This window comes from Vanessa cardui, chromosome 14 (assembly GCF_905220365.1).
Source record: "Vanessa cardui chromosome 14, ilVanCard2.1, whole genome shotgun sequence".
Lineage (NCBI taxonomy): Eukaryota > Metazoa > Arthropoda > Insecta > Lepidoptera > Nymphalidae > Vanessa > Vanessa cardui.
In genome coordinates this window covers 3,350,888-3,372,806 of record NC_061136.1, presented here as the reverse complement: position 1 = coordinate 3,372,806, position 21,919 = coordinate 3,350,888, and the positions used below count along the sequence as shown (strand labels likewise).

The window sequence follows — 21,919 nt, the reverse complement described above, 5'->3', positions numbered from 1 at the left end:
AGTGAAGCTTGAACCATGGGGAGGCGTACAGTTCTCAATTTTAATCTCTTGTATAATGTTAGTACAACAATGTGGAAGCCGCAAATGACATCCACAACAAACTCAACACAATGTGTGGCGTGCCCGGCAGGAGCAATTGCGGTTCGATTCCCTCGCATTTCCCGCAATAACTCGCGCTCTTTTCAATTGCCCCGGCGTGTTCCCAGCGCGTGCCGCCAACCACAGCCATCAACGTATCGCTTGCAATTTCGATAAAACCCTATGTTCAAGTTCATCTCGCGGTCTCTTCTAACGCGGCTGCGGCTTCGTTCGGACGTGTATCGCCATCGCTAAAAATTAAACTTAAATATATATCACGATCGACTCTTTAATCGTATACACGTTTACATTCGATTCCACAGTATGACCGCGAGGGTCGATTTAACAATTTTCGCAGACAAGGCGTCCGTTGTCCACAGTATCTCGCGTGATTGATTGCTAATGACTATTGTTAAAGTCTTACGTAATCCCCGAGGCAGTCGTCAGATCGGGCGCTTAACATGACTGCCTGGATTACCCTTATATTTCTGTTTCGCGAGAACATAACAATTTATCCGCAGACAACAATATATGGATGGTCTGAGCCGCAGGGTACCAAACAATGTATCATTGATACCGCTCGCAAACGACTGCTTGGGTGGAAAAGTGGAGAGCTTATAATGTTTGATGATTTGATACGGCCCCCGAAGACAGCATTTATTGAAGCAATTGTACAATTGAACATCGGTAGCAACAATGTACTCATAATTACACCTACCGCATATTTTACAAAAATATTCGCATTTTACAAGTACGATCTTATAAGTGCTATCGAATCGCTTCACGAGCTTTTTCTTTTAATGATATGATACTACATAAAAATCGGTTTGTAAAGACTTGGAAACAATTAAACAAAGTTGTCATGTCATCGTTCTTGCTTCTGTTTACTTTAAGATAGTGAAAGGTTAAGCTATAGTTCCATGGTCACGAAATAACAATGTAAGCTTCAATTCGCTAAGTTATTGCAAATGGAATTTCATAAATATGTACTTATAGTAATTTTGTTGCCCACAGCATTCGATTTCGATTCAACTTGTTGATTTACGCAGTACTTGTCGCTGTTTCCTAATGTATTGGTCCTGCTTTCTGCGAAATGTCATTAGTTTAAGAGATATCGTGTAAAGTCATACCTTGATTTATCGTCTATTTTATAAGTATCATTATTAACCTGAATCTACCTCAACGTTGTGTATAAGCTTCTCCTTAAAGGAGACACATTTGCCTAACAGTGGGTCAATCATTAAAAGTAAATATCTATATTGAAATCAACTTTTATTTCTCGTAAGAGTTAATAAAATAATAAATCTTAGTCAGTCGAGAGAACATGACTACTGCATTATGTATTATAATAAGATGTACATTCTGTTTCTCGTGAAGCAATTATCGATTCGCGAGCATCTCGTTTAACTCGATCCAGTAGACCTCGATCTGATTCAGCACGCGGTCGATTCTCGGAACGTAACGATCTGACCAGCTTCAGAAACCGTAGTAGTGCAAATGGCGCTAGCGTTGACCTTGTAAGAAACAACTTCACTGATCTAATTGTTCATGAATTTAAACATTGTTCGAAATAAGTTATGACTATAAAAACGAGATTTACGGTTGCCTTTGTTTAATAATAATAATTCGTAATTATGATAAATTTATTTATTGAATAAATTGTAATAAGTTATAATAGAAAGTTTAGTAAAATATTCGGTTGATTGACAATAAGGAAAGTTGGCGTGTTTTGAAAGAAAATGTCTTTTTCCTAGTAAGTAAAATAGATACAATATAAAACTACTGGATGTGCTCTTGATAATCGGAAGGTGATAATGTAAAATGGTCAGTAAACAAAAGCAATGTCGGGACAGATAGCTGGGGGAGTGGTCTTGTTTGATTTATGAGGACTGGATACCCGAGCTCTTCCGCGGTGTCCGGTGACGGTAACCGCACGGAACTCAAAGCTACGGCCCCTTTGTAACCACCGAGTTCGTTACACTTCCAAGGAAAATGTAACTTTAGTTTATAGCCTGTGGAAACTAGAGCTCCGGCTGCACTCAAAGGTTTCGTTATTACTCACGCGACTCGAAAAAACATCACCCATTCATTCCGTCCGACACAGTTTGTCGATTCTAATTGCTAATAAATAACTTGCGAAACTAATCAATGTACAGATAAATCTCAAGGCTGTATATTCGCTTTAAAATATTAAATGCAAAACGTCAATCGACAGTGAGAGATGTGCTGTCATCGTAGACTATAATAAATTATAATATAATTAAAAAAAGAAAGTGACACTCTTACACAGTTGTATAGAAACTAATATTACAATAAGTATTTTGTCCTATAAATCCATTGACTCACTTTATACTAAAGACGTTTCAAAGAGAAGTGAAATCATAAGAAAATTAAACGCTCGACGCTAGTTAAAGATGTTCATCGTCCATTATAGGGTGCGGTTTCTTTGCGACTGGTAACATAAGTAGCTCAGGACGGAATTAATTATCAGCGAGCTCGAGTGGAAGTCGCCAACGGTTTCTCGTGTAAAACAAGACGAGACGCGCTATGGGAAAAAGGTTAACTGCACTTCGGAGACGACGTAGTGAAACTTCGCGTTGACAGACCGCGCTGAAGAGCTCTTTAATATCGGTGTTGGCGTTTAATTTATCACTTCTCGCTTAAGTACAATATGTGCCCGTGGCCTTGTTCTTACACTATGAATTCGGTGCCGCAGGTTTTCTCTTACTAGTGTATATTAAGCTATTCATACAATTTCTACGATGTGTACAAAATTTGACAGGTCTTTGATAGTACAGCGTATAATCGAAATGATATATATTTTTTCTGCAATACGGACAGCAAATATAACGCACCCTTATAAATAGAAATAAACGCGTAAATCAAACTACACGATCCAGGATGAATATTATGCAGTAGACACTGCATTTGGTTTTTATTTATTACAGTCTATAGACATGAGTAACGGCTTCGATTCTCATCAGGAAAAAAAAATATTATCGAAGAATAAGTGAGTTTCTGTTTTTGTTATTTATTGGTTTTTAACGCGAAATATTCGATTCGCGTTTCAATTTTATCGAAGGAAATACAATAAAGTCGGTAGAGAAAACAAATTCGTTCGTTTGTCTGGTAAGGTACGCATCAATACAAAGTGGGAGTTCGTTAAACTTATTATTCAAAGTACTTTTTTGCCATAGTATTTCATGGTGTGGTCCGGTGTAGGGTATCGTAGTAATTGGATACACTTATCGTGGCGGCCGCGGGCGGGTCTGTCCCCGTCCGCCGGTTGGATTTATCGTGGTCGCAAATCATTGCGCTCATCTCGGCGGCCCGCCACGCTTCCCCAGCGAATAGATCTTTCATACACGCTATTTCCCTTTAAACATAATGTAATATGTATGAAATGAATTGATTCTAGCCATTAGATAATCACTATCCATTTTCCTTATTAGATATTAAATTGTTCTTTTTTTATTTTGAAGCCTATTCTTAACTACAGGCGTAAGAGGCATAAAATCTTAGAACCCATTGTTGGTGGTGTTTAAAATTTTTTTTATTGTTTAGCGCAAATTGCCTGACGGCGTCATTGGCCATCCGCCTAACAAAGATTTGGTTATTTAAAAAAAAACTTTCAAATTGTTTTTCACGTTAAAAATAATAAAAATATTATTTACGATCTAAAAGTAAAATGATAATAAATCGTCTTCTTTTAATTGCCTTTCGCTTGAAGCAATCGTTTTACGCGTGATAAAAAGTCTAATCCGCGCTCTACAATATATCAAATATATCATATCTGACATGAAACGAAATGCATAGATGTATATTATATCTGACTAACATATTAAGCTCGTTAGCGGTTGTGTAATCTGCCAAAACTCAGACTAATATATCATATCGTATTAAAATTTATAAATGTGAAAAATTAAAGATGTTATTTAAAACAGTAATTTTAATGACTATTATCATTATTTATATCATATTTTCATAAAGCTAATTCATTGTGATGACACAAACATAATTTTGCAAAGATTATAGTAAATTGTTGTTACGATTATGTAAACAGTTTTAATTTTATTTTGATTTTCTTTAGCAAACAATAAGAGTTTTATATTGAAGAATAATCATAAGGATAGGAAAGTTTATATTATTGGTTTTTATGTTCTATAATCTATACTAACGTTATTAATGTCTAAGTTATTTTGTCTGTCTGTCTGTCCTTATTTCACGACCAAACCAATGAACCGAATTCGGTGAATATTTTTATGAAGCAAACATCAACTCCAAAGAAGGACATAGGCTACTTTTTTGCCTAACATATGACAATCAAACCCCTAAAACGCGGGAAACAACTAGTATGCAAATATTCCACAAATAAATCTTCCTCTTGAATCACTGTTTATTGTTGAACGTCGCATAGTTTTATATTAAATAAATGACATATATAAGAGCTGAGACGGCCCAGTGGTTAGAACGCGTGCATCTTAACCGATGACTACGGGTTCAAACCCAGGCAAGCACCGCTATATATATGTGCTTAATTTGTGTTTATAATTCATCTCGTGCTCAGCGGTGAAGGAAAACATCGTGAGGAAACCTTCATGTGTCTAATTTCATCGAAATTCTGCCACATGTGCATTCCACCAACCCGCATTGGAGCAGCGTGGTGGAATATGTTCCAAACCCTCTCCTTAATGGAAGAGGAGGCCTTATCTCAGCAGTGGGAAATTTACAGGCTGTTACTTTACTTTACTTTACTTTACTTTACTTTACTTTATATACATATATTATAATGATGAATCAAAGTGTACCGAACTCATAAAGCTAATTAATAAACCTCTAAAGATGTAATCGATTATAAATCAGTACTTTAATAAACATGAATTCTAAATATATTGGCATCAAGGTATATAAACCGTTCGTTTTCATTGACGTCGGATTTCTACTGGCAACCTTCTCACGCGATATCTGCGGCTGTATTAATACAGTATAGTACGACACAACTTAGATGTAGCATCGGCATTCCATAAAACCGACTACTGCCGATTGATACAACCCATAGAAATAGCTCCCTATCGCGCCATTTTCGTCGCTATAGATTCTCGCGTCAATTCAACCCGAGAAAACAAGTGCATGTAAATCGACGTGTCAAATTGACTAATATATTAGGTCATATGATATTAAAAGTTGTTACGTTTGTGTAAAGAACATATTTGCATAAGTAATAAATATTAATAATTTGGGATAACGTACTTAACTCAGATGTGATCGGATTTACGAATTTTGCCGATGCTACATCTAAGTTATGTCATACTATACATAGCTCTGGTTAAACTAAATTTACGTAAAATTGCACTGCGAAATGGGCAAAGATTAGTGGTCTCAATGACCGTAATTTAAACGTTTGACCTTATATGGATAGCGATTCAACGATAAATGTCAAGAATCTGCTCCTTGTTCGGTGATTATAAATGTTTAGAGAGAAACATTGCATTGCTTAATATAGTAATCACTGGTTCCGATTAAATAAATGATAATTTACCTACGTATTTAAACTTTTTATTTCGTTTTCATGTTGTAATTTCGAGCTCGGTAAAAATTGATATTTGTACATAAATACATATGTTAGACTAGTTGCCACGACTTTCTTCGGTCTTTAGCGCTTGGTCGACAGCTGTTAGGCCTTTGCCTGCGTTTTTTTAAATGCACCCTAAGTTCTTCCGTGAACCTTAAGCTTACTTCAGTCAAAGTTTCGTCAGTTTAATTTTAGTGATTTGAAAGTGATACAGCAACAGAAAGACATACAAAGTTTTATTAACATTTGTAATATCTGTATTGACTAACGAAATAATAAGGAACGCGTAATTCGTTTTAGAATTTCAAAATTTTTGAATATTGTTAGTCTGAATTCGAGCGGGTCACGTGGTATCTGGGTTAAAAGGAGAAGCTAAGACTCGTGCGTCATGTGCCACGTGGGCGTACACCGTGAATTGTCGAAAGGGCAAGGGGTAAGGAAAACATGTTGCCTGCCTCGTGATCTGCGGGATCATTCTTGTATTGTTTTAGGTTTGTGGAATATTTTTCGTATTGCGCATTTAGCAATCGGTGCAAACGAAGTTGACTAGAAATTGTACGGGAGAATTGGAATAATTTATGAAGCTATACTAAAAAAGAGGTGGAAATTTACTCGATAGTGTATCTTACTTATCAGATATTTTACACCTAAAGAACTTACTATTTTTGTATTCTGATTTGAAAGTTGATTGAGCTAGTCGTTATAGGCGCAAAAGACAACATATTTCATCCTAAGGTTAATATCGCATTGGTTATATATTTTGCAGTTGATGACCATTAACTATCAAGTGGTCCATTTGCCGTGAGCCCGTGGTGTGTATACCGTTCAGATATATAGGCATTGTAAGGAAAACAGGAAAATGAAAACGTGACAACGATGAGCCGGTAATTAATTACAGTAAAATGCAAATACTAGTGCTGTTTGAAGGTAGGATAAGTAATTGATGAGAGGGTCGTACCTAAGCGAACGGGTTCGCACAAAGCCCCGGCTGAAAGTGCATACATAAAATATAAATGTGAATTTAATAAAACTTTAAACGCGCCTCGCAGTATAAATAAATAAAGTACATTAACGAATATTCAAAAGGAACTAACAATATGTACGAAGTAATTTTATCGCTTGTATGTAAGTAATTGCACAGATGCGCATAATGTTGCTCTTTCGCAGTCAGCTTGGAGCGTTTCCAAGTCGTCTGTGCTGGCGGTTGCCGCTCGGCCGCTTGTTTTAGCATATTTATTTCTGTTATTAAGATTGGTGAATAGAACCTACTTCGAGCGATATAATTAAGAGCCTCGGCAAAATTTCGCGTTGAAATTGTTCAAGATATACCTATTACCCGTTGCCCGCAGCAAAACTGTCGAGTTGTGAAATTGAAAATATAATTAACTGAGACCGCGAACTGCTACATAATAAAACTGAACAATCTTTTGAACGCCTACCGTATTAATTTTAATAATACAGAGGTAGCTACGGTGTTGTTTAACAAGCTCATTCTCTATCTCGTATTCATTTGTATATTCGATTTTAATTTTATACTTTAGTTCGAAATTGATATTTGCGAATCGCTGTGTCTGCAGATATGCATTGATAAAGGTGAGCGCGAAGTTAGTCTTATGATTATTAATTTTTTCGCGATATTAAATCGATACTAATATTATAATTTTGAAAGTAACTCTGTCTGTTTGTCTGTCGCTTTTGCACTACCAAACAACAACCGAATTTGATTAAATTTCGTATGACGCAAATTTGAACTCTAAAGAAGGACATTAGCTACTTTTTTGTCTAACACATTACAACCAAACTCATTAAACTCAAGCAAAGCTGCGGCGATCACTAGTATCTTATATAATTCCAGAGCAAAGATATATTGAACACAATTTATGTTTATAAATACAAATATTGTCTTAAGATTTTTTTCTTCGATGTTGTTTACACCTTCAAAGATGTATAATTTCGTATGATTACCTTTATTAGTTGTTAATTTATAGTGATATTATGATGACAGTTGCATTGATAATTTTTGCTACACTGTAATTTAAAAATACCATCCAAATTATTTTTTTGGATAAGATATATAGATAAAAATATAACTCTCTAATCAAATATATTTATGAAAACATGATACAGTGTTATAATATGTGGAGATTGCTTTTTGATGTGTATTTAAAACAGTTTTAATAATAAGCAAACGAAATTGGTCAGACTAATATGCAAATATTATTCCGAGTCACGCGATCTGCTCGTTTGCACTCTCGCTATTATATGCCTTAACGTGATTTCCAGTTAGTTAATACTTAAATCTCAAATTATATCGATACACCGATAAATAATTGTCATTTGATAGTTTAAAAAATGATAATGTTGTCTTAGATTTTCGCGATTATTACACATTGAAATAAAACTAGTTTTAACTATTTGAAGTTTGTACTTCATATAGACAAATGTCACCTCAGTCTACCCGTGACCACGAACGCTGTAAAGTGCTCGAAACGTCGGGATGATAGAAATAATTAATATACGCGATTTAAATCCGTTAAAACTAGATTAATTTAAAAATGATGTTCTTGTCGGTTAACTTTATTTTTATAATATTTATAAGTTTCAAGATATATTTTTTTGTTTATTTTTTCCATATCTGTTTTTCTCTCAAATATATAATAATATCAAAAGCGAATGGCCGATTTCATTGCGTAAGTCATAGTGTACACAAATTATACTCAAAACAAGTGTACTCTATATTGTTTCATAATCTGATAGGGCAATCGTATCCTACATAAGGAATTTTAGACTTCATATGCTTTCAGCCGCATGGTAGTTTGAGCACTGCCTTCCAAATTTTGAGCTACATTTATGAGTCATTTATGTGTTAAAATACATTAAATAATTTATTAGCATAAATGATCATATTTCAAAACTATTCTAATTTCAAAAATGTTGAATTTATACAAATTCTTAAATCAAATTCTTTGATCTTTTTTTGTTTTAGATTAATTCTTCATGGCAAAGTGTTCGGTTATAAATACCAAATATTTATTGTGAAACGATGGTTGGCCTTCCTTCGGCTATTATATATACAATCTCTAAGCTTCAGATGATTAAAAAAAACGAATGGAGAACTATTAAATCGCGATAGTTTTCATTGATATGTCGATATAGGCCAGCCATAATAAATAGTAATCGCGCGGGACTGCCTTGTACGAGATCAGACAAGTTTTTCTACGACTCGAGAGGAGAGCGAGGTGATCGTAAACTATATTCGAATCAGCATATTAAGTTAGAGGCGTGGGCGATACAACATTGAATAATTCGAAAACGAGTCAAATACTTTTTAAAGTGTATTTTTTTTTGTAATGCGCGAATGGAACGGAATGAAACACCCTCGGTTAAGTGATATGTACCATTATATAGTTATCTATCGTAATGTAAAGATATTCTTCTATAATTTATGATTTGTATATAAAATGTGTTGAGCCGAGATGGTTCAGTGGTTAGGACGCGAGCAACATGACCGATGATTGCGGGTTCAAACCCAGGCAAGTAGCGCTGAATATTCATGTGCTTAATTTGTGTTTATAATTCATCTCGTGCTCTGCGTTTTTTCTATATTAAGTATGTAAGACCATATTAAGTATATAAGAGTTACTAAGGACAGTAGAAATTATCATTGTTAGGTGTATGTATTGATTAAATGGTTTTTATTCCTATCATATTATTCTTAACAAAGAGTGAACATAAAATTCGGCGTTTTTAAACAGAAAAGGAATACTTACATATGCGTCACTATATGTTCAAAACAATATTGTCTATATTCAAAATAATATAGATTATCTTGATTGGTAAGTAAAGCTAAGTGTATAATACCAAATTCTCAACTCCGCGAAATGAATAATTAATCATACCTGGGGCAAGGTTTTAGTATTCGTTTATAATTTGAAATTTTGCCGATATTCATAACTTTACTAATTAATAATTTCAAATCTTATGTTTAAAATAATTATAAGAAAAGGCAAATTATGGTATATATAAGTTTCACACACACACAACATAAAAGTGCTCTTACCAAACATAGGTTGAAAAGTTTGATTTTGATTGTCATGTTGTGAAGAGACCTCACAACCGCAACAAATATAGATGGACACGTCCAGTTATTGTCGATTCGACTACGTACACAGATGAATAGAAAAAGAAATACTCAATGCGCCGACCACAGATAAATCATGCAAGAACCAATGACCGAAGATTTATGTTTACATGAATAGTATTAACAACATATACGAGTATGATATTAAATATATCCCTTATTTTGTATTCACAGAGAACTTTTAGTTGGTAAATAAATTGCAAATAACAAGTACTTCAACAAAAAAAAAATTAAAATCTTTTACTATACTGTAAACGTCACGGGAAATGTAATTTTGTAGTGAGACGAGAAGGGGACGTCTTTCGATATATTATTATTATTATTTTATGAAGAGTTTTAACTCAAACGAACATATACTTCTGCTGTACAACTTATTAGATATCTAGCTGTCGCTCGCGGCTTCGCTCGAGTTTTAAGGGGCTGGTTGTCACGTGTTAGGAAAAAGCCTGTGTCCTTTTTGGGAGTTAAAGCCTGGTCCATAAGAAATTTCGTCAAATTTGGTTCATGGTTTTGTATTCAAAGAGCCACAGACAGGCAGACAAAGCTACTTTCAAATTTATAATATTAGTATACATTATCTAATTATAAAATCAAAATAGTGTTTTAATTTATGACCAAAATAATAAGTATTCTCCTTTTTCTTAATTTATGTGTCGCTTTGACGCTCTCAGAATATTTTTTTTATTTTATGAGATGAATTCCTTTAAACTTCATAAAGATATTGTGTAAGTTTCTAAAGGTGAGAACTGTTTTAATTGATTCACCTTAACTCTAATAATTTTAAGTAAAATTTGAATTTGTATGGCTTAGTCGAGTCGAGAAAATGAAGCCTTTCGAATACTAATTTTTCTATTACTTTGTAAATTAATAATTTTCAGTTATTTTTTGTTGCTCAACAAAATAATCAAGTTTTTCGTCACGCCGTGTTTTCAATTCAGTTTGGAAATTAAATATCCTATATTAAACTAGCGGGTGTTTTTAGACGTTTGTATTTCAGAACATTACTATCGCCACGGTTTGGTAAATGTGATATGAAGTAATTTACTCCACGCTGATTAAGCTCTTATTTGACTCGAGTAACAACATATATCTCGTGCGACCATAAACAGTATTAACTTTTCAGACAAAACATTCTAAAGTTTTCACTCCAAATAGTATTTACTATGTATTAACTATCTCTGTGCAAATAATACGGGGATGGCTCTGCGCGAAAGAAGGATAGACTGACTATTTCGCATTTACAATATTACTATGGATGACTTTATAGTTAATTGAAGAAGATCAATATTTCAAATCGATCGCACATTAAGATAATGTCGAGAATAGGTAATAAATTGATTCAAATAATTTTTGTAAAGAATGATTGGAAATAAAAAAAATAATCAATTGCTCAATCACGTGAACAGGAAAACGGTTATAAAATACGAGTTATTCAATTTGAAATAGTAATCACCTATATATTTTATAGACGATAAATGAATGTTTTTTTTTTTTTTTTCAGTACAGCCGTTTGCCATCTGTATGTATACTTACATAACGTCAATAACTCATTCGATTGAGGTAATGAACTTTATAGATGTGACTTTGAACTAATAGAGTATGATTGACGTGCGACTGTCGTGGGTGTTTCGACCAAGGTCCTCCTGTTCCCATTATCTCAAACGACAACGCTTTATTTTGAACGCACGCGTTCGATGACACTTCTACTTAAAGTATAACTTCAAACGAACGAGGCATTACGATACGTAACGTGAAATTTTGCGTTTTTCCGTTATATTTCCTTCGTCGCTAACGTCATAAGCTCTACCTCGAGCCTTCATCGAGGTTATTAAGTTTACGATTTCACTCAACACTTCTAAAATAATCGCCGGCGAAGATTGCTTCGGTTGTTGATTTTGGAATTTGTTCCGTTTGATCGTAAATCCTCGACTGGCAATTTTCATGTTTTAAAAGATATTTAAGCCGAGGAAACCGCCGTCATGTATCGAGAAATCGTTTATGCGCTATTCGTTTTACGATACGTAAATATTTATAGGCGATGAATATAAAATTTCATTATCCAATCTCTGAACAATATACATATCAATTTATTCTAGTCGTAAGTAGGAATAGTTGAGAAAACATTATTATTTTATCGTGTACTTTGCAACGGAACTTTCCGTCGTACTTTCTTTTCGCGGCCAAAGTTTCATTTCCATTTCAAATGTTTGTAAAGATGCATATGTTTATATACTTTTATTATTATAGGCTCCAATGAAAATACGAATGTTCGTTATTCAATTAGGCTCATAAGAGCACTATTGAATCGTCATGTTACAATGTTCAATTGAATGTAAAGCTAATACCGGTTCAGAATGTAGATTCTACCGAGAAGAACCGGCAAGACACTCTTTTCATCCACTTTAATTACATAATATGTCATTAATGTACAAATAAGATTTGAAGTATTTTGCAAAGAAATAAAAAATACACTCTTTTATATAATCTTACATCTTTAATATAATCTTATATTATTCTTACTTTTTATTTTTTTGTTAGTGTTAAAAATATAAAACCTACTTTCGTCACTACCTATTTATTTGATAGAATTTTTGTCAATGCTGTGTAATTATTATTTAACAAGTGCCTTACACTTACACGGAAATTAATTTCATATTTTATAACGGAACTGTCTTGAACTGTATCATCAAACGGTCCATGATTTGATGAGTTAATATTTTTTTTGCAAAGAAATTAACAGTTTAATCAAAGAAACGAGAGTATATGATACTAACTGATACTGAATGTGTCTAAAATTTATTTGGTTAAATTGATACATATGAAAAAAAAAAACATATATAATTGTAATACCATTGTTTAAATTATAATACGACAGATTATAAACTAACCTAACGATTAATAAAACTTGTACCAAGTTGTGAATCTTAAACTATTTTTTCTTGGTGTGAATATTTAAAGACCTATAATCATAGAGAATGGTTGTCGATGGACACACCTAAGCGCTGCCTTTGAGACGTGCTATTAAAACCGAACTGTCACCGCATTCCCGCCCTTAACTATCGCTTATAAGACGTAATTAGATCGAAGTCGGAATGTTCATCGCTCGCTCTGAACTTAAATCGCTTTAGTTAAAGAATTGCGCCTCAATTAACGCTTACCTTTTCAGTACAATTTAAACCATTGAAAATAGTATACGGCTTTTTTCTCGACAGTTTAATTTTGTTTAAGTTTAATACCATTCGATCAGTGAGTTGTTGTACGCAATTAAATAAAACAAGTGTTCGATTCGCTTGAGCGGCATCTCCGGTTAAAGCTTTGTTAGCCTTGAAATCGCGACCCTCACGATGTTATTTAGATGTAGGCAACATAAATTCAAAGGGCAAAGGCGTGGTACAACGTGTTCCAACTCGTAAATGTAAATCAGTAGGCGCAGCGGGCGACCTCTTAGGTGTTTTGTTCATGAATTACATATTTATTGCATCTCGATCTATTGCATCTCGGCTCAAATGCTCGGTATAAGCCGTGACTCGATAAATCGTACGCACAAAAGAACGTGATTAACTGCAACATTTTATATTTCACGATGATATTTATTTTTTGCAGTAAAATGTTCTCGCCGTGTGATTTTAGTGACTGACAGATATAAATATATCTTAATTGAGTGATGCAGCTCGTATGTTTTGCTAGCGTCGTGCAACGATTGCATATTGCATTCAATAGCACCTGTGTACGAAATCCGCGTGGGAATCGCCGTGAGCCCCGGTTGTGCAAGCGGCGGTGGCTTTGCGCCTGTTGTTACAAAACCCAGTTGCCGCCGTTGTTAATGAGCATGGTTCGATCTGTAGTTTCCAGCAAAACGAATAACTCCGCATTTCAAATATATTTCTATCGTGGAATCGAATTATTGGAACAGAGTTTAATTATCAATACGGAGTTGTGGTTGAAGTTAATTTAAAAAGCGATTATATTTACATTAGACGAATGACATAATGTCGTTTATTTACTCTGCATAGTGAATAACGATATAAATAAAGTTGTACCATTAAAAACATAAATTGACCAACTCTCGACATTTTCGGTAACAAAAGAAAAATATGCAAACAATACAATCTCACTTGGTAAATGCTACCGCTGTTCACTCGTCCATTGTTTGCATAAATAGGTGCCGAACTACAGCTCTTGCCTCCGTGAATGCTTTCCACTGTACACAGATTGTGGACAATTTGGCTCTTTCACGCCATTGTGAAAGTAAAATCCGCCAACGAAATGTCCTATTTTAAAGCGTTTAGCGATCTAGCTTCGTATGGCCTTTAAATAATAGCGTATTGAGTTACTACCTCTATACAACATAATCCGTATAATGTTAAGTTAGCGTTTTACTATTTTAAAATAGTTCGTGTGCTCCAGTGACATAACATAATGTTTTCTATAAAATAATTATAATATTTTCGGCCAACCAGAAAGCCAAAATAAGCACAATGCTCAACAATCAAATATAAAATGCAGCCTTTTGTTGCTATCCATGACAGTTGTTCAGTATGTAATTTCGCATCGCATACAAAAGGTTAAAGTAAACACTATCATCTATTTACGATATGGAAAAAAGAAACATAAAGATACAAACAAATATAAATATCTTTCTAGAAACACGAAATTGAACTCTAAGGATATGTGTTCCAACATAACGAGTTCTATTTTTTAATAACATTTTGAGGTAAAAGACCCACTATAGTAACTTACGAACGGATGTTGAAAATAATGACTTTTTATATTAAGTTAGTTTTTTTTACATTACATAACGCATATTAACAATTTCCTCGTCAGACACCACAGCAACTGGTTAGGATTTCGTAATATTCAATTCAAGAAGTTCACATAAAATATATTTTATAGAGATATTATCTTGATTACGGACATATTTCAACAAGTGGGCGTCTTATTGCAGATCTTATAATAATACGTGATATAGTACGAGGATCTAGTTCTCACATGAATTATAATATGTGTGTAACCAGTTAGTCGCAGTCGTGATCATTGATATTCAAACAATAGCGTTGTGAACTGTAATTTAATATTTTATGCTAATCAATACTCAATGAAAAAATAACAAAGCCATCTAATGTAGCTCTACTATAATTAAGTAAGAATATAATTTAGTTCGGTCGCTAATGCTATACCTAAAGCGGTTTAAAATTCGCTCGAATACGTTACCGAGATTGCTTGTAACGCAACATCGAATGTGTCGACATATTTCGTCCACATGTTTCTATGCGAATGATTCCATTGTAACGCCGTGGGATAACTGTAATTACTGCAGAGTAGATATTTTCTGCATAAATTGAAATGTCGCATAACGTATTGTCGGTTGGAATTGTTGCGTGCACTCGCTTTTGTCCGTGCTCGACAGCGCTCATCCCGTTTCGACGTATCGCCGAGCTAACGGGCGGGAGAGGGACGGAGACTGTGTCAGTGGGCGCAGGTGAACGGCCGGCATACATTCGCTTATCAGCCGGCGACCGGTAGTGACGTCCCGGCACACCTGTCGATTTCTGTGCGTCTTTTTACCTATAAACTCGTTTGGATTAACGTGAAAGCACCACTTCATTTATGTCGAAACAAGTCCGTGTCAGTTCTGTTAGTCTATAAGGTCAAAGAATTGCAAGCCTCTCTGTATCGAGTATCCGCAATATACTGAAATTTAATTACTCTCACATATTTAAATTTAATTGAACATTCCTTTATTAATTGTTGTTGATTATACTATAAACTATATTATTTAAATCATCACTGAATGATAAATATTTTGAAGAGAGATGATATTTTGATAAATAAATAAACAGTATAGTAAGTTAACTGAAGATATAATTTTTAATAGGTGCAAGAACAAACTGTTTATTTCACATATACAAATCACTTCATATAATTCATCAAACTGAAACTATATCTTCTTGATATTTACCTGACAATTTGTGAATATCGTGATCGATATCGATAAACATGAGTCGGCATCGACACCAAGATTTTGTCATCTCCCGGCGTTTAGAGATAATTGAATTCGCCGAGTTGCACTCCTCCTTCAATGTTCAATAAAACCTCTCACGAACGCTTCGATTCCGTCGCAACCATACGATCATTATTGTCATTTCGCAATATATAATATAATTTGCCATCACTGTGTTATTGCTTAATCCCAAACCTCGCATGCCAGTTGTGGTCTGTTAAAATAAGACGTAAGTTGACCACAAAGAATCGTACAAATAAAGCAATGTGTCTATTCGTGCAACAAAGAATCCCACGTTGCATTGAATATGTTTCAGATTTCTTACATTTGTGGAACGATAAAGAAGGTTAATTATTGTGAGCAAACCTCTTTACTAAAAGTGCGTTTTTAATTGTAGAATATTTACAAAAGATGTTTCCGTTGATCTGTTTGGTAATATTCTTATTTTGCAACTGTTTTCGATTCTTCAAGAAGGTCACCAACAATTACACAACATTGTTACAATTTTTATTAAGAACTCAAGGTTGATATAGGAACTATGAAACTTCATTAACGCATGTAATAATACAAGTGTTTTTAATTGTGCTTTTGTGGTGACTAATCGTAAAAGCCGATGAAACAAAAATAATAATATGAAAACTTTTTAATGAGATATCTGTAGTTTTGTTTTGTTTTTTTTTTTTTCATAATTAATCATAACTTTATAAAGAGATATCTTCGTCCCCTATACGTCACCCCGCATCAACTTTCTACGGCGAATAAATGACTCGTCGACCTCCGCAAACGAAGGCACCGTGACATCATTCTACTGTAAACCAATTATTTTCGACAAACAAGAATTTAGACTATTATTTTAAATAACGTTATAAGATTCATATGTTCAAGTTACTAATGTGTTATTTATTTTTGTTTTCAGGTAAATTTAATAAATGGCTGATGAATAGATACGTAAGTTAATAAAAATATAAATTTTACATCGTTTTCTGCATCAATTTGTTCCTGTATAGTCCAAATTGTTAGCACTCATAATGCGTTTGGAGAGCGCGTGCTCGTGGTAAAGGAAAACACCCCGAGGAAATTTGTATTCGTAAACCCGCTTTGGAGTAGCGCAATGGAATAAGCTACAAAACTTTTCCTTAAAAGGAGATGGTTTTGTCAACTCTTGGAACATTTATGGTTTGTTATTTTAAGGTATTCTTAACTGACGTACTACGACTTATTTATTAGTTTAGTATATCACACAATTAATTAATTTTAAGTTGAGAAAAATATGTAACAAGATACATATTTAAACCATCTAAATATATTACTCGATAAATTATGTTATACCCTCAACAACAAATATATCAAGTTGTTCAGATATACAATTTTATTCAGGCGGTTTACAGCAAATTGCCTGAAGCGGTCTGGTTGTATATTTGGGCTAATCTTTAGGTTGGTTTTGACCCGATTTTCTCTTTAGTTACACCCCGAGGTGTGTTTATACGCATCAATAAAATAAACGCACGATGTGGGCGTTTGATCGGCTTCGATTCTTCTACACGTGTAATAAAACAGATATTACATAAATGAAATGTTATTGTACATTTGAACATTATTACAGAATACCAACCGAATTCATTGTCATGTGTTATGTGTCTATCGACCAATATCATACAGGGATAATAATTTCGTTCCCACTTAAAATGATATGAAATCTTTATTTCTGTCGAAGAATTGTATTCATAACAAATGTGCAATGAAAGTAATCGCAGGTTTTCGGATATTATAATGATAACTCCTCAATGATTTAGCTACGGTGACACATTTGATTGGTTGCTCTTGAGCATTTTTAAACTAGCAAACTGCGCGGGAAATATGGAGAACAAGCGTGTGTGTTTAACGCGCGAACTTTATCCATTCCTCTAATAATGCGACCCAGGATCCACGGTTTGAAGAGATTTCCAAGGCACAGGGATGTAACCAATGAGATATTTTGACGTTCAAAAGTTCAATATTGATAATAGACTGGCAACTCCAAGGCTTGTATCTAACCACAAAATGAAACTCTGTACCTGAACACGTGTTCCACTCCTATAACCTGGGTGTCTTCAAACGAGGCGTGAAGAGACATCTTACGGGCAACTGGTGCAGTAAATTCTTACTGAATATACTGGTAGTCATCGCGCTTGGACTCCACTTACACTTACCATCAGGTGGGGTAGAGTCATATGCCTACCTGAAACTTAAAAAAAGAACTACGAGCGGGCAATGTAGTATACTCGTAGCGCAATATTATAGTGTTTTCAGAAGATTAAAGTCAACGATGATCCTATGTCGTAAACATAACCTCAGTCATTGGTTAATATCGTGTACTTACGCTCTCTCGTGCGTTGCCTAACCCGGACCCGAGTGTCGTAAAAAGCTTTAGACTCATGAAATTTATCGTCAGGTTACTTAAATCGAACATAAAATATCGTTTGTAATAATTCGTTGATATTTTATTTTTCAATTATGTAACAGATATTTAGATTTTGCGTTTATTTTAAGTCGCCCCTTAAATTGTATTATATTACACTAACGGTACCTCGTAGTTTCACCCACGTTAAATTTTGATTATGTAATGTACGGGCCTGTTTTACACAAGTTACCATATTGTCTGACGTTTATGGTTACTGCAACGCTTCTTGCCTCGCTCCTTTTATTGATACTTATGCATCTAACGTTCTTCAATAAACAAACTATATAAAGCAAAAAAATAGTTATTGAAAACAGACTTATGGCTTTATGACATTATTGAATAAAATATATTTAATTAGTCGGCAAATTTATGATATGAACTATCTACTTCGCGCTGTTTCACTAGCTACGGTAATTCGTTTTGCATAACCATGCGAAATTAGGAATGGATTATTTTTTCTATATATTTTCTTTCATATTTATCATTATACATATTGTTCGTCTTATATAACGTATACGTCTACCCGTGACCACGAACGCTGTAAAGTGCTCGAACGAAACGTCGGGATGTTATAGATAATTAATATACGCGATTCAAATCTGTTATAGCTAGTTTTATTTCAATGTGTAATCGCGAAAATTTAAGACAACATAACGTATTAAATTCTTTCCATCTAAAAGTTTCAACATTTCCAAATAACAGCTGATAAATTTCCATACAATGATTTACGTTTATCGGTACAAATTTGTTGTAATATTCAGTCAGTTGAAATGGATTGAATGCTACAAGATGACAATGATATGTGTGTAGGTTCTTGACTAAATTTTAATTTCCGTAGGGTGTACAGCCTGTGCTGTAATGTTTGTTACATTTCCATTGGTTACAAGACTTGATTCTGAGTTCAAACCCGGATCTAGCGCCACTGAATTCATGTGCTTAATCTGTATTTTTATATTGTTTATATAAATTTAAAATCATTTAATACATTAAACCTACTTATTTATATAATTTATGACGTAGTCAGTGGTGAAGGGAACGTGAGGAAACCTGCACGTGTTGGATAAGAATCCGCCACGTGTATAAATATAAACCTTTTACTGAAAAGGGAAAGGACTCCTTTTCCCAACTATATGACGTTAACAAGCTGTTACTTTTGGATTAAGGTTTTATTTAAATGAATATAAAAGTACCCCATTATAACAGATAATATGCTCTTAGAATTTTTAGGAATCAGTGGATATAATCTATAAGGAAATCTGGAAATGTTAAGAATGAGTCAATGGCAAAATTTAAAAGGATATTATGTAACATAGCATATACACGAGTAGATCTTATTCAGCAATTAAAGCAATTCCTACCTTTTATCAATTAGTTTTAAATAAACTAATTTAATAAACTTGAGAAATGTATTAAATTGTAAATTTTGTTGCTGTCATTACTCTTAATTCGGCTCACGCACACTAGGACATATTTTAAGCACACAAGCGTTCCTATGTCATACAGATGCACACTGATACTAATTTAATTTGCATGTTATTGTACGGTAATTCGAGGGTAGCGCTTATATGTGTGTATAGATTTTTAACAATTAATTTTAATATTTTAAGAATAAATATATATAATTACCAATATGTCTATATGTGTGTATCAGCATCAAAATAAGGTACCGTCCGCGTCGTCGGTTTTCAACATTTTACGATCGGTACGTGCATTAGAGAGTCGTTGGTTTTTTGCAATAAGCTTTACAGATCGGTAAAGTGCATTTTCATAGTTAGCAATAATTCAATCGGTTTATAGTTTCGATACAAATTTTATAGTTTAGTTTTGAGTGGCCATTAATAAATTGGTTCGTTAACATATGCACGTTAAATATTATATACGTTCGATAAAGTTTTATATAAATCTTCTCTTTGTGTCTGTGTGTCTGTGTATGTGTGTGTGTGGGTGTGTGTGGATAAAACGGTACCCTTCCTAAAAATTCCAAAACTTGATTTTAGCGCCACACTGTGGGCCTAATATAAACCAATCAGAAACCCGCTCAAATACATGCACAAAAAACAACGAAGGCAGTCCAACCGTGTAGGAAGAGTAAGAAGATTTATTTTACAAATTTGTGTTTAATTACAAAAAAAAAAATACAAAATGAGATCTAGAGAGAATATACTTACATATACATACAACGATTTATATAAATATTTTATGTGTGTGTAAAAGATTGATATAAATTTTAATTTTTAATTTACATTAATCGCTACATTAAATACTTATATCTTATATGAACTAAACTCAAAATTTCAAAAAATCCTATAACTCCACATACATCCAATTTAAACCAAACATAGATCCATAACAAACATCGAAAGCAGTCTTATTAGCAGTAGGTACTGTAGAGCTATCATATATAAAGATTTGTTTTTAATTACAAAAAGAGACCTAGAGAGAATATTAAATTTCAGAGTTATTCAATAAATCAAGTTCACATGTGGACATAAAATTTTTGTTCGTTAATGTTAGAAATGGCCACTTTCTATTCACTCGCTGTCATAATTCGATGGGGCGTAAAATCCAACACGACTGGTAAAAGTTCAGGCGCCAGACCAACGGCTTTAAGTGCTCTTCAAAGCAGGAGTGTAAACACGGCCATTGACTGAAGCGACTGATGTTAGATGTGATGAATAACTTATAAATTGTATGACATGTGACCATCGAGCTGAGATGTCCCAGTGGTTAGAACGCGTGCATCTTAACCTATGATTGCGGGTTCAAACCAAGACAAGCACCACTGATTGCTCAGGTGCTTTATTTGTATTTATAATTCATCTCGTTCTTGGCGGTGCAGGAAAACATCGTGAGGAAACCTGCATGTGTCTAATTTCATAGAAATTGTGCCACATGTATGTTCCGTCCGGAATATGTTCCGAACCTTCTCAAAGGGAGAGGAGGTCTTAGCCCAGCAGTGGGAAATTTAAAGGCTGTTTTTGTGACGAAAATATATATAAATAAATATATCGAAATATATATGTATAATTACGATGTTTTGATGTTATTAGTGATATAATAAAATACTTAATCGTTCCCTCTTTGTTTGTTCCATCTAAACATAAAGCAAGGATATGTAAGTATATAAATACAATAGTAATGTATGTCGGGGCAGAGAACATGTGTATATTTTATTGATATTAAATAGCATGACGGCGGTAATCGTGTCGCATGAAAGTTTATAATTACGTAGCGCGATCAAGATTGCATACTTCGCTAATGTCTCGCTGACACGCGATGCCCTTGCCATCGCTAGCGCTATTACAGATCACTTCCATCATAATATATGTATATATTTTAAATTGTTACTTGTATTGTTTATTTTAGTAAATATAAAGCGTAAGAAAAATGACTTCTGTGATAGGTCCGATACGAGAAATGTTTTTTTATATCATTTGTAATTTTTAAACAGAATATTTTACGATCTCTCGTCTTTTAAAGCAGTTCTTTATTATCTTCAGAAACATTTGGATAGCGACAGCTGTTATCTTCGGTATAAATACTTAAGAAATAATTCGAAACACCCAATGTATATATTTGATGTTACCTTATTCATTTTCATTATTTCTGGTTTCAGGGTAATCAAATTTTTATCTTTCTTTACATTGTTTATAAGTACGTTTTAGATATATTGTTTTGTATGTCCAC

General features: G+C 33.8%; 1 protein-coding gene across 4 annotated transcripts in view; it reads left to right on the top strand.

Annotated features, from left to right (window-relative positions):
* The window catches only part of LOC124535132 (CCR4-NOT transcription complex subunit 6), a 212,597-nt gene that overhangs the window by 69,562 nt on the left and 121,116 nt on the right, over nucleotides 1-21,919 (top strand). Inside the window, exon 1 of one of the 4 annotated variants that reach the window (XM_047111213.1) lies at nucleotides 16,709-16,740. The exons of the other annotated variants lie outside the window; for them this stretch is intronic. The gene's annotated coding sequence lies outside the window, so the exon portion shown is untranslated. Of the gene's footprint in view, nucleotides 1-16,708; nucleotides 16,741-21,919 lie in introns of those variants that run through there. 4 annotated transcript variants of the gene reach the window in all.